Source organism: Manis pentadactyla, chromosome 18, assembly GCF_030020395.1.
Source record: "Manis pentadactyla isolate mManPen7 chromosome 18, mManPen7.hap1, whole genome shotgun sequence".
Lineage (NCBI taxonomy): Eukaryota > Metazoa > Chordata > Mammalia > Pholidota > Manidae > Manis > Manis pentadactyla.
This window is the reverse complement of record NC_080036.1, coordinates 24,144,873-24,158,452: the sequence shown is the minus strand read 5'-3', so window position 1 is coordinate 24,158,452 and position 13,580 is coordinate 24,144,873. Positions and strand designations below refer to the sequence as shown.

General features: G+C 37.4%; 1 protein-coding gene across 10 annotated transcripts in view; it reads right to left on the bottom strand.

Moving 5' to 3' along the window:
- Positions 1 to 13,580, bottom strand: part of AKAP13 (A-kinase anchoring protein 13) — a 291,383-nt gene that overhangs the window by 247,115 nt on the left and 30,688 nt on the right. The window lies entirely within an intron of this gene.

The following is a 13,580-nucleotide window of genomic DNA, read 5'->3' as shown; positions in this document are numbered from 1 at the left end:
TCTTCAAGCTGCAATACAGTCCACGTAGGGAGCTGCCAGAAGCTCCCACACAGATGCACAGAGGACACAGGATGAGAAGAAAGCCAAAGGTAGGAAATCTGTAACTGCCGTGACTACACTTCCTGTCTCATTTGCAACCGAAGGTGAACAAAGCTGTTAAAACTTCCCCCAAAGCCAGAGCAAGGAAAAAGGAGAGGAGAAACTCAGATCGGTTTTTGCTCATTTGTGTTAAAGTTACTGGCAGCAAACGGAAAGATTTGGGGTGAGTCAGTTTTAACACAATTATCAGATTCTGAATGTACCAAATTACTATCTGGATCCATTTAGAATGGGTATCAGAGTACATGATATAATGACAGGTAGTAACTACAGCTTGAGTTACGGCATACCAACCTCTGTTACAGGGTTTTATACTAAGAAATCACTTAATCTTCACAATAACTATAAAGGTTATTACAGAAGCAGCAAAGGAGCACAGAAAGGTTGAACGCATTGCCCAGGCCACACAATTAGTAGTAGATGGACAGCTAGGACAAGGAGATGAAGGTTAGAACCCAAGCACTCTGGCTCTAGAAATTTAAGCTCTTAATCACCATGCAGCAACAGCCTCTCATTGTATATATATACAATATATGGTAAAATGCAAATATTTATGCTGTCGTTTATTTATACAATGTTAACTGATATGAGGGATTTAAATTAACCTCTCTTCCTCAGAGCCCAGGGCTTCCTTTAGAGGCCCTGGGAGAACTGGAAAGGAAGAAAAGGCACGTTCACCTGGCCAGACAGCCTAGGCAACCTTACCTCTAGGCAGCCCTCACATTCAGCAAATATTTCTCCAATCCACCTGCTCAGTTCCAACTATCACGTATATGCAGATTGCTCTTGATATTGACTCTAATTTCTTTCCTGAGCTCCCTACCCTAACTGCCACCTGCCGGTACATCATACTGCCCACGGGTGTTCAGCACCAAACCTATCTGCTACGCTCTCCTTCTCTGTGCGTCACCCTCCGTAAGGGTCTCACTTCAGGCTGTCATGCAGCCATTTCCTTCTCCTTTACCGCCTACGTTTTATCTCCAAACACTCTTATCTTACCTACCTCTACAATGTCTCCTTATTCATCCCTCTGCCCAAGTCCTCAATCTCTCCTTTGAACCACAGTTTCCCTACTGTTCTCCCTGCCTCTGAGCATTATCCTCCACATTATCACAAGGCTCAACTCCCCCAACAATCTGGACATGATTTGTGTATCGCTTCTCTGATTCAGTCCTTCCAGGACCCCGTGCTTTCTTCACAGCAGGGCCAAACTCTCTACGCCCACACTACCATCTTTACTACCTGCTGCCATCACAACTCCAGCAAAAATACTGGGCTGCTCACCAACCACAGCACTTCTACAGCGAGTCAGAAGAATTAGGAAGGAAAACTGCAGGGACAGTGCCATTCCAGGGAGACAAATACGAGGAACTTCGGCTCTTCCCATTCCTGCTTTAATTTGACTATATTTCATTAATTTATTTATGGACTGACTTTTTCACTGAGAAAGGCATCTTTCTCCCCAAGTCAGTCTCTAAGTACTTTAATAAAGGTAAATCACAGCAGTATGGGAGCCCAAAGGAAAATCTTATTGCATCTCATGGATTCTTATCAGAGCCACGGCTAAATAAACTAACTCCATAATACGACAAGAAGATAAGAAAATGGAATTATGTGACATTTCAGGACACAGAATAGCCTAAATAACAAATTTCTTACATCAATGATCACTAAAAATCCTATGTATCAGTTTCCTTTTCTGTCTTCAACATCAGAACACATCAATCAGCCTTCTCTGGCCTGATTGATGTGCCAAGTTGTTCACCATTTTCCCTGGTATTCTAGGGGGCCTCACAGATGAGGCCCACAAACTGCTAACTGAATACTCATTAAAATTGTCCAACATCTCTAAAAAATGTAAATAACCCCAAGGAGGTTCATTCCAAAGAACTGTTTTGATCAGATAATTTTCTAGTACTTATCAGAGATCAGAGGATAAGGGCTTTTTGATTACATAAGCATATGGAGGGTGAGGGAAAGAAGGGAAGAGTTCATTTAAAGTCTCACATACCGTAAGACAAGACATTAAATGGAAAAACAATATGCATGACCCTGTGCAAATCTACCTTAATTTCCTCAGCTGTAAAATAGTTTTCAAAACAACTATGATGATTGTACCATATGAAGAGTTAACTCCTGTGGTAACAGATTCCCCCCAGGGCAAGGAGCTAGCAGACAAAGCCTCGAAGAAGTAAGAGGTCCAAAATGGAAAGCTGAAGGCCATGAGGGACAGAAATCCTTTCACCGAGCAGTGCTGCAAGGACCCTGGTGCTAACCCACTAAATTTTAACTGAATTGTAATCCCTCTCCCACACAGCTCATGTGGTCTTCTGAAAAAAGATTAAAACTGATTCTGTACTCCCTCCTAGACATCCTAAAAGGACTGTTGAGTTTGTTGGTATTTCACTCAACTAACAGCTTTTCTTTCCATTTTTTCTGAACATGTGAAAAGCTAAATAACAAACAATGCAAAGGCTTGACTCTAAACTTCTTACTCCCATGTGCATTTCTTCCACAATCAAGTCAAAGGTTCATAAGCAACAGAATAAGAGATGAAAATAATTCACTTGTTATTTCCTTTAGGATTTCTTTTCCACACCTCATAAAACACCTTTTATCACTTTTCACCTTGATTCACTGGCCCAAATATGTTAAGGTGACCACTGGAAGCTGTGACCTTTGTTCTCTGTTGTTTGTTTGAATGAGTCTGATGAAGTAGTAAGATGCTCCACCCCAGGCTGAGTTCTAACATTCAACCCACACATAACATTTGTCAAGAACAAATGTAATTTATATAACAAGTAATTGTCTCAACTGGAAAGCCCTAGAATTACTAAACAAAACAGTTTAGCGATTAACAGAAAATATTAATATAAAGAACTCTGCTTTTCACTGTCCAGAGGCCAAGTATCCCATCTTCCTTTGCACTCATTATATCCACCAAGCCTTAGCCTGAGTCACTAAGAAAATAATTTCCAGGGGCAAATGTCAAAAAGGGGGAGAAAAATCTGGATTCCCGTACAAACTTATCAACCATCTTTCTGTTTCCAGACAGGCTACTATGGCAACAACACAACAGATTAGAGTAAGTTACCCTGTTTGATAAAGTGGGGGTGTCAATGGAAGTTCTGGCTGTTAACAAGGCCTTAACAGTCATAAACATCTCCTAAATGACGGTGGAAGAAAAACAAGGCTCAGGGACCACAAACTTCCTACACACACAGTTTTACATAAAAAGAAGAGAACACTTCAACTTATGTTTCTTACCCATTAACTCAAATCCAAATAGTCTGATGATCTGAGATTTATTTAAGGGTACTGAGAAGACAGAGGTTCTTTAAATACTAGTCCCTATGGCAGATACTCCTGACAGTATTGCCACTTACTTCACATTTCTACTAACAAGAAAAGTTAGGAATGCTGACATACTATAGAAGGACCTTTGTTGAGTAGCCAGTCCATTTTACAGATGAAGAAACTGAGTAATCCACAGCTAATTATTAATTAATGTGCAATTAATCAAAATTGCTGTGATGAAAGCAATCCAATTCAAGGCATTTTCATTGTTAAGAATCACAGCTTTCTTCTTTATCTTTCTATTCAGCTAACAAATACCAAAGTTAAAACTACAGCTCTCCAAGTTGAAAACACAGCATAGAAAGGAGAAGAGAAACAAGCCTTAATCTTAGCAGCACATAAAGGGGATCTTGGAACTTCTAATTCAGATAGAGAATAAAAGGGAGACCACATGAGTCAGAAACGAAAGAAAAGGACTATTTCATCCTTGCTTCTTTAAATGTCTCAAACCATGAAAAAAAAAACACAAGTTAGCGATTTTAATTGGAAAATGCTTGTTTCCCCAATTTTCAGATCTGTTACATACTACCTGGATAACACTGGGAAAATTATTTAACCCAAGCCTGTAAAAGGGGGGAGGTAGGGAAGATGGAGAAAGGGAATATATTTCTAATAATATTTTAATATGATTTTAATACTTAATAGAACTTTGTGAGACACAAGGCCAGAATCATAACAGATGCTCCTCAAAGAATAGCTCCTAACCTTTTCCCTTCCCACAAGAAATGCAGAATACAGACCTGATCCATCAGTAGATCCAAATATTGTCCCAAAGAACTATGCTGTCTGGAGGCCATATACTAATCACAGAAAATTAAAAGAACTGCTGCACCAAAATCAGAATGGTAGTGACAGGGAAAAAAAAGTTTTCCTTTATACTTAGGTAATTTCCAAAAGTTCCTGTAATAAACATGTTTTACTTTCATAGTTAGAAATAACTGTTTGGCAGCTTGGTATGGTGATAGCTGGTACCTAGAATTGTCATGTATATAAATGTTGAATCACTATGTTGTACACCTGAAACTAATGTAATGTAATACTGTGTGTCAACTACCCTTCAATAAAAAATAATTATCTACAAAAAAAAAAAAAAAGAAATAACTGTTTGGAAAAAGAAAAAAATGTTTTAAGAAGGGTTTCATCATTCTCATGTTAGAACTATTTTTAACAAATGTTCAAGTTAGCTTATACTATGCTAGGCTTATCCAGTCTAAACTATGTGTTAAAATAAGATTTCATAATCACCCATAGAAGAAGGGGATAACAGAGCATCTTCTTAACTGAAGCCAAGCTGGCTAAAACTCTACTCACTGCTTACAAAGACTCTGGGAATGTCTTCTTAATAAGATCAGAATCAAGCAAAGTAAGCCACGGTTCAAGACCTTCCTACATTAAGGCTAGGACCAAAGACAAACCCCTCTATTCCTCTCAACTCAGAAAATGACTTCTGCTCATTAGCATATCTGAGACTGAGAGGTAGTAATATAATTTAAAGGAAAGAACTTTTAAGAGCCTTTTCAACAAATGGTACTAGAATAAGTGGATATTTACATGCCAAAAAAAATGAACTTAAAACTCTTAGCTCACACCACACACAAAAATTAAGCTCAAAATGGATCACAAACATGAGAGCTAATACGACAAAACTTTTAGAAGAAACGTAAGAGAAAATCTTCAAGACCGTGGCTAAGGCAAAGACCTCGGCTAAGGCAAAGACCTCTTAGATATGACATCAAAAGTATGATCCATGAAAGAAAATATGATAAACTAGACTTCATCAGAATTGAAGAATTTTTCCCTCTTCAAAAGACACCAAGAAAATGAAAGACAAGTCACACACTAGAAAGTATTTTCAAATCAATACTTGGGAAAGGATCTGTATCCAGAATATACAAAGAATTCTTAGAACTCAGTGACAGTGACAAAAATTTTTAATGGGCAAAAGGTTTGAACAGGCACTTCACCAAAGCAAATAAACAACGGTAAAGCACAGGAACATGCTCAACATCAACAATTACTACCAATCAAATCCACCAGATGGCTAAAATGAAAAAGAGTAAAAATAGCCAAGTGGTGGCAAAAATGTGGAAGAAACTGGAACCCTCAAATACTGGAGAATTCAGCAATCCCCTCCTAAATGTCTACATGTGACATAATATAACCACACAAAGAGCTAAACAGAAATGTTCAAACCTTGAATGGCACCAGACTACTGAGCTCAGAGTTCTTACATAGGTTTTTGTAGTTTCTTTTGCTGTCAAACTACTGGCTCTAATAACTGCTACATCAGCCCTTCCAGTGAAATCCACTGGCATTGTTTAAACCACTCCATAATTTTCTTTTTAATTCCCACCACACTAAGGCATCCCCAAACTTAATCCTTGGCTTCTGAATGGCCACCATCATTTTGCTAGGGAGTGGGAAGAGAGATAACTAAGCTTCAAATTGCATGTATGACAACAGAGAGTCGATGGCTCTGAGAAAGTTTTCCTAGGAAAAAGAAAAGCGTGAAAGCTCGGACAAGCCATCCGGTTGATATCTTTGTGACTGCTTATTATCTCCCTTCCCTTTTCGGTACTTAACTCACCTCTGGCTAAAAACTAGTTAATTAAAGAAAATATTCACCTGTGCAATCCCAGATACAACCAGTCCAACCCATGAATATAGAAGAACCTTTTTCATCTAAATGACAACAGCCTGTTGAAGATTTTTGCATCAGTTCTCTCTTCATTATCAAAATCAAGTCCCTCTAAGATCTATGAGTTTACAACACAATCAGTTCCAGTAACACCAGCACTTCAGAACACCTGACTCAATTCTGGAAAAAGAGAAATTTTAATAAAGAAAAGTTTCACCTATAAAACATAAATATGTGTGCCCAATAAATACGGAGCTAAGGTTGTATAAACAGTCTGTATATGGCAAGCTCCTTGAGAACCTACTAGTCATGGCCAAAAAGAAAGGCAACAGGGAGGAGATGCCCACAGTGTTTGCTTAGATGAAGGGAAGGGCAGAGACTTCTGGACTGGTTCTTCTGGCTGCACATGCTGGTTCAGCCCAAGTAATTGCTAAACATATAAAGGATGGGCACAGAACACCATAAACTTGGTTAGCTTTGTTGGGTGTTTTTTTCCTTCACAGAGAATTTCCAAATGCTTAACTATTCAGTGACAACCTGTTTGTTTGATGAAACCTCTCCAGATTTGGTCCAATGCACTTAAGTGCTGAAGAAGTTTAGTGAATACTATGAAGGGGTGATCAAGAAGTCCCCAGAATCAGGCTCAGACCAAAGCCAGGGCCAAGGAGCTTATGAACTGACTAGTACTCATAGAACCTCATTGTATTTTTAGACCTAGAAATCAAGAAAGCATAGGAAAACTGAAGTGTCCACTGCTGACAAAGATGTGGCAAAACAAACACTCTCACACTCACGTGATGGGCATGAAACAGAGTGATCATAAGCATTCTGGATAAAATTTAACAAATCTAGTAAAGATATAAAGAAACTTGAAAATGTTCAAATTTTAATCCAGTAATTTACTTTATCACAAGGAAATGACAGAATTGAGGAAAAAACCTGTATTGGAAAAAAATGCCTACTAATGGAGAATTCGTTAAATCTGATAGCTCCAAATAACAGAATTATGCTATCCCTTAATATTCAAAAAACTGCATGACATGGGAACACATTATTAAATGAATAAAAAGCAGAAAATCACATATATAATCTGATCTCAACATTTCTTTTAAACCATGTATAAGGAAGAAAAAGGCTAGAGGAAAACCAAAATGTTAACGATCTCTAGGTAATGTAATGGGATATGTGTAATTATTTCCTCTTTTATATATTTGCCAAATTTATATAATTGGGAGGAAGCAAGGGGAGGAGATAACCCCACAACCATCACTTTATAAAAATATGATGGCAAATGATTTAAACCATAAAAGATAAAGCTGTTGTAAATCTGCCCAGAGACTTTCTCAGCAGTTTTCTGCTCTTTTAAAGTAGTATGATTCTAATGATAGAGATCAGTCCCCAACAACACTGGCAGCATTACAGATCATTTTTCCACTGTATATTAGCCTAATAAAATCAAATTTTGCAAAGTAAATGAAAATCTATTTGTATCATGAGGCTTACATCTACCTAGGTGTTTTCTAGATAACAAAGTAAAGTTTTCCCTGGTTTCTATAATGAAGTAAATTCTAACAGACTCCTTATAAACCAGAACTTTCTCGGAAAGTAAAGGCATCAACAATAAGCTGCCTTGAGAGGGAATTTGGTAGAACTCTCCAAATTTCACAAACCACTACTGCATTAAAGTTCCAGCTACCCTCAAACTCAATCAACTTTTTTTTAAAGACTGGCAGTCATGAACAAAGTTTAAGAGGTTAGGAAAATAGTGGGGGAGAAGATAATAAAAATAAATATGCATTAGCTTGCATTTTTTTTCCCCTCCATTGAAGGAAAAATACATTTTCATAGCAGATAAAAAGTAGACAGGATTTTGCAGCCAAAATAAACTATAAAGTTAGACCAAGTTAGGAAAGAAGTTAGAATGAGACAGCTAAAAAAGAAAGCTGCTTTCTATTGCTCTTAGATTAAAGTGCATATTCTACTGAAAATGAAGAAATGAGAACTAATCTGGTATGTAACACTCAATACTCAAAAACACAGAATTCCAGAAACAGAGTGGGAAAAGAGTCGCTCATCTCTACTGCCTTCCAATGAAATTCAGAGGTGATTAGTAAAAAGGAAGTATTTATTATCAGTTGAAGAACATTTTGAATTTTTTTCAAGTGCTCAGCTATTATTTCAGTCATTATTTCTATCAGAAGAGAAAGAATCATAAAATCTTAGACCTGGAAAAATTACTAGAAATCATTTGCTCTACTTCATCAGCTGATTCAAAAGCAACCAAAGAACAACACCATCTCTGCTGTAGTTGTAAAACTGCAGCACAAATTTATGTACAAAAGAACTTAAGATGAGGGTGACAATGGGCTGTGTCACTTTTTGGTCTAGGGAAGGTCATGAATATACATGCCACTCTACAGAAGAGCTGCCAGCAATCTGCCTGTCTCCTTCACTCGCCATTTCCTTCTCCACTACCTGACCACAACATATAACACAAGCATGTTACTCCTTAAAGTTTTAAACATTCTATGTTCATAAATTAAAAAATGGAAATTGGAATCCTACAAGGAATTTTTGCAGTTTTGAGGTGCTCATTTAAAAGATAAATGGTTTCCCACCCCCACCTTATACAGCAAGACAATTTTCCTTAATGGCTTTCTTTTGAAAATTTATGATTTATTTAAGTATTATAAAGAGGACTAAACAAGACAGTTTGGCTAAATAAATGTTATTTCTTGAAGTAATTTTAACATTTTTCATATGCCAAACCCCAGGTCTGCACAATTACACCAATCCTTACTATTTTCCTGGGCACCTAGCACCAAATAATGTCAGCAAATAGCACTCTAACAGATGCTCACCAGTAAAGGAAGGAAGTCCAATAAAAACAAAATATTAAGAAGCTGTTTAGGAAATTACCTCCCATGCTTCCCTCTTCCCTGGCCTGAAAAACAACTCCCAGATGGACCATTAGTCTTGTTAAGAGAGACAAGAAGGGTGATCATCTGGGAAAACTCTAGAAACAGCATATGATCCTAAATTAGAAACTCAAGAAAATCCACTAGAAAACACAGTTAAAGGCCTAAGAAGTATAAAAGTAAAATAAGAAGGTAGAAGGTAGAAAAGAATGGTTGTTGTTAGGTCATTCTAAACAAGAGAAATACAATTTTTCTTCTGTAGTCAAAAAATAAAGGCCACACATTAAGATCAAGACACAACTGAATTCAAATTCAAGCTCCACGACACTACTTCAATTCAGGCACATCTGTAAGTGGGTGAGAAGACCACTGGAAGGCAAGGAAAACAAAGTAATTGTAAAGTATCTGGCTCATCATCTAGCACATTCTAAGTGTTCAATAAAGAGCAATTAGTTCCCTTCCTCCTCAGATGGCAACTCAGAGAATTAAGGTAAAACAAATGATGATTACCTAGTAGAAAAAGATCAAGCGGACATTCTAGCACCATTTTTGACTGTATGCTTCCTCAGATGTCTGTTGGTTTGTCTAATCCTGTAGTTGTGTCAGACCTTAAGATACCTCAGCTACCATCTCTGTCATGCTAGATCATAGAAAAGCTAAAAAATGACTACAATGCCTGTAAATCTTTCTAGAAACAAGATCTTTTTCGAAAGAAGACCTTAATAGCACAGGCACAAGACCACAAATGACCATTTAAACCCCTCAAGCCACTCTGGGGAAAATGGAGGGAAAAAAAGGGGAAGGGATCTTAACACCATCTTTACTGAGGCTCAAGACCTGACCTTGCAAAATACTGACAACTTCTAAACTTCACACCTTTAAATCAAAGTACCATGTCTTCAGCAAGCCTCCAGGAAAGTAAAAAGGCACTACTGTGATCTCTACACAGGAAGAAAGGCAAGAGAATCATGGAAAACAGGCAGAATGCCAGGCTTGTTCATGTGGCCAGGAACAAACACTTGAAGTCAGTTACAGTGAACTGATATTCAGAAGCACCTGGGAACCTGGCTGGGACTTCTGGGTTCGAACAGTGCTCAGGAGTCTAAGTTAAACGGTAAGGCGAACTCGTTTGTCCATGTTCCTCTGAAGATAGGTGATCCAGGACTAAATACATTAACAATGTGAATCTTCTTCTGGTGTGGTCCTCTTCTCCTTGTAGACTACCTGTGTCCTTCTCTTTTGACATTATACTTTTTTTATTGCAATTCAAGATCAGTTTAGCAATTCTGACAGCCATGTCACTCATGACTAAAGTAAGCTTATTCTCTAATTAAACCGAGACTTTCTTCATCTACACTTGTATAACTGGTTTTCTGGACTCAAATGCCAATCCTTTCAAATATTTCTCCTGCAATTATTAGTCTTACCAGAGTCAGTGTGCTACTGAGTCTCTTTCTACCTCTTTGGCCCTCAGGTTTCTCATCAACAGAATGAACAAGCTTGCAAGATGAATTCAGTGGTTTCTTCCAGCTTTAAAATCATTCTAGCATTTACCAAACATACATGGTTAACATTTTACTTTTAGCAATTTTATTCCACAAGGATTTTCAAAGGAATTTTTTTTTCCAACCACAAATGGCTAAATATTTTGGCCTAAAGGAGTCACTCTGCTTGCATGCCTCTCACACTCCTGTCATAAAACCACCCTACCACGCTTTTGGTTTAGGATAACATAAGCTTCTCAAAATTGCATGTACTAGGGGAAGGAAGGAGAACAAACTCCAAAATCTCTAATGACTAGTTTTTTTTACGCCTATGAAAGCAGAATACAGAAATAAGGCATGGAAGAATTAAGGACAAATTTTTAATTCCTATAAACCAGAAAACAATACTAAGGAAATCATGTTGAAACAGGATTCCAAACATGCACAATCTGATTCTAATCAACATGACTATGGTAGCCACAAGAATTACTTGGAAGACTATTCTTCAAAGATGGTTATGAAGGATAAAATATGATGTGGAAACAAGTCACTCTCCCGTGGTACACCATCCTTTAAAAAAACATTTAGGGTGGCCATATGGTAGTGGCTAGAACCTCTCTCTCTCTCTCTCCCCCTAGGATTTTACAGGACAAAATACAGCAACTGAGAAGAAACAACACTAGTCAATTAATTCTAAACTGTGATGTACCATCTTCCACCAAGTTTTCCCTGAGTGGCACTGAGAACTTGGGAGTATTTCTTCTCCTTTACATTTTCATGATCACTTCACATTTTCCTCAGCATAACTCCAAATGTGAAAATATACTTTAAATATGTTCAGCTACGTCAGTTATACCAACAGTAAATTTAAAAAATTAAGATTTATCCAAAGACTGTGTTGCCTTAATGTACAAGTGATACTACATACACACAAACTTATTCTCCTAGATTCTTACCTATTTCCATCATAGATGACCCTTGACAATGATGTCAGAGGCCCCAAACAGTAAAGAAAGGCTCATTCACAGGCTGTAAAATGACCAGGTTCTTGCCTCAATGGCTGAACACTGCTTCTTTTACCAACTACCTTATTAGCTCTTGGCTTAGTAACTGTCAGAGTCTCATGCTACAGTGAAACTTTTATTTAGATTCATTAAGGGGAAGACTCGTTACTATTAATGACTAAACCAATACAGAATATTAAAGATTTTGATAACAAGGGATTCTAATCAAAATTGGAAGCACTCTGTGGAGAACCACACTTTCTTTTCAAACTAGCAGTTCACTACACCAAGGACATAGGAGCCAAATGTGGAAACCGTACAATGAACCTGAACCGAGGATTACCCTATTCAAAGTCCTTTTGGAAGGATCAATACTCACTCCACCAATACTGCCAATGACCTTCAAATAGCACTGAAACCCATTACTTCACAGATATGTCTTTCTTTCTTTCTTCACACAAGTTTTTCACAATTTATTTTTTGGTCTTATATACTAATCTTGTTTCTAGATATATCTTGAGTTATTTTTACCAAAACTTCCTCTCACCTGCTCAAAAATATATATATATATCGGACCAGTTAGTATTAGTACTTTCTAAAGGCCTTACCATTATTCCTATAGTAATGGAATGAGGATATTAAGTGCTGTCTAGTTTAAGTTTTTAAAGGACTTTAAATGAATAGTTTGATATTCTCAAAACTAAAAGAAATGAAAGTTTTTATTTTATATAATTTAAACATGCCCAGAAAAATAACATTTATAACCATTTATAACCAGGTTTTTCTTTATAAACAATGTAAAGATAATCCCAATAAAAATAAATGATAAACCTGAATACACAGTACGTATTGTACTACAGGTTTCTCCCGCTATCTGAAAATATAGAGTAGAGAAAATATATAGAGTATAGATAGTTCCAGTATCCTAGGAAACCTTTCTAAGCTGAAATGGCATAAAGTGAAGAAGCAATTACCTTTAATTTATATGGAATAATGTTTGAGCATTCCCAGACCCCCAAAATAACCTGTCTCAGGCTTTTCTGATAACTTAGGACACATCTTACTGACGGATGCCCAAAATTAACTGAGATGAAGCACAGATGCTCCCAGAGCAATGGGGGCTTGGGGCTGAGATGCTGAGTGTGGTTCCCAGGGAAGGAGGTCAGTGGGGCGTGCACGCTGCCTCTATAAGGCTCACTACAAAACAAATGCCAACAGCTGTTTTTGCTTTTCACTTTTTGTAAGAGTGAAAATCCTCTTCATATTTCTTTCAGTTAGTGAAAACAGGTAGTCATGTAGGTCTTCCTTAACAGCAAAGCTGCACGACATAAACTTTTGAAAAGCAAGGGATAACTACATATGCAAGTAGCTCACCTGTATATGGCCACGGAATATAATTGGTGTTAATATATTAGCAGGAAAATACTGTATCAAGAAGGTGTTAAGTGTTTTTTAGTTATCCGTTTTACTGTAGAGCATCTGAATTACTGAAAGGGATTTGCAGCCAGTATAAGAAAGTGTACATTAACATCAACCTATATCAATAAATAAAGTTGGGTTTTTTTCTTAATTTAGAATCACGCAACACTTGGTGTGGCTTGGTTAAATTAGGTAATGTTAGGTTAATTAGGAAAGGATTGATAAAAGTTTAAGTTGTTTACTAAACTGCTCTACTAGAACAGAACTTTGTTCAACTTACAAGAGTTAAGATTTAAGTCCAAACTAAGCCAATGACATTTTCTTACAGACTCAGATGGTGCAGAACCTGAAAACTGAATGTAGTGCTTCCCATTACAAGGGACACAGTTCTCTCTCCTCCAAGCCTTTCCTCCTCAAAATCCCAACTTCTTCCGAAGCTAACTCCTCCCACCCTTCAGGACACAGTAATATAAACATTACCATCCTCAAGAAACAATCTTCTAATTCTTTCAATTCATGCTGTTTAACTGAGTCAAGTGGCCCACTTTACGCTTTCCAAAGCACACTGTCGAGCCTCTTAACAGATCCCCTCTGTACTGTTCTTGGAGGCCGCCCAGTATACCCTCTCCTATTAAAACATAAGCCCCTTGAGGGTGTGATT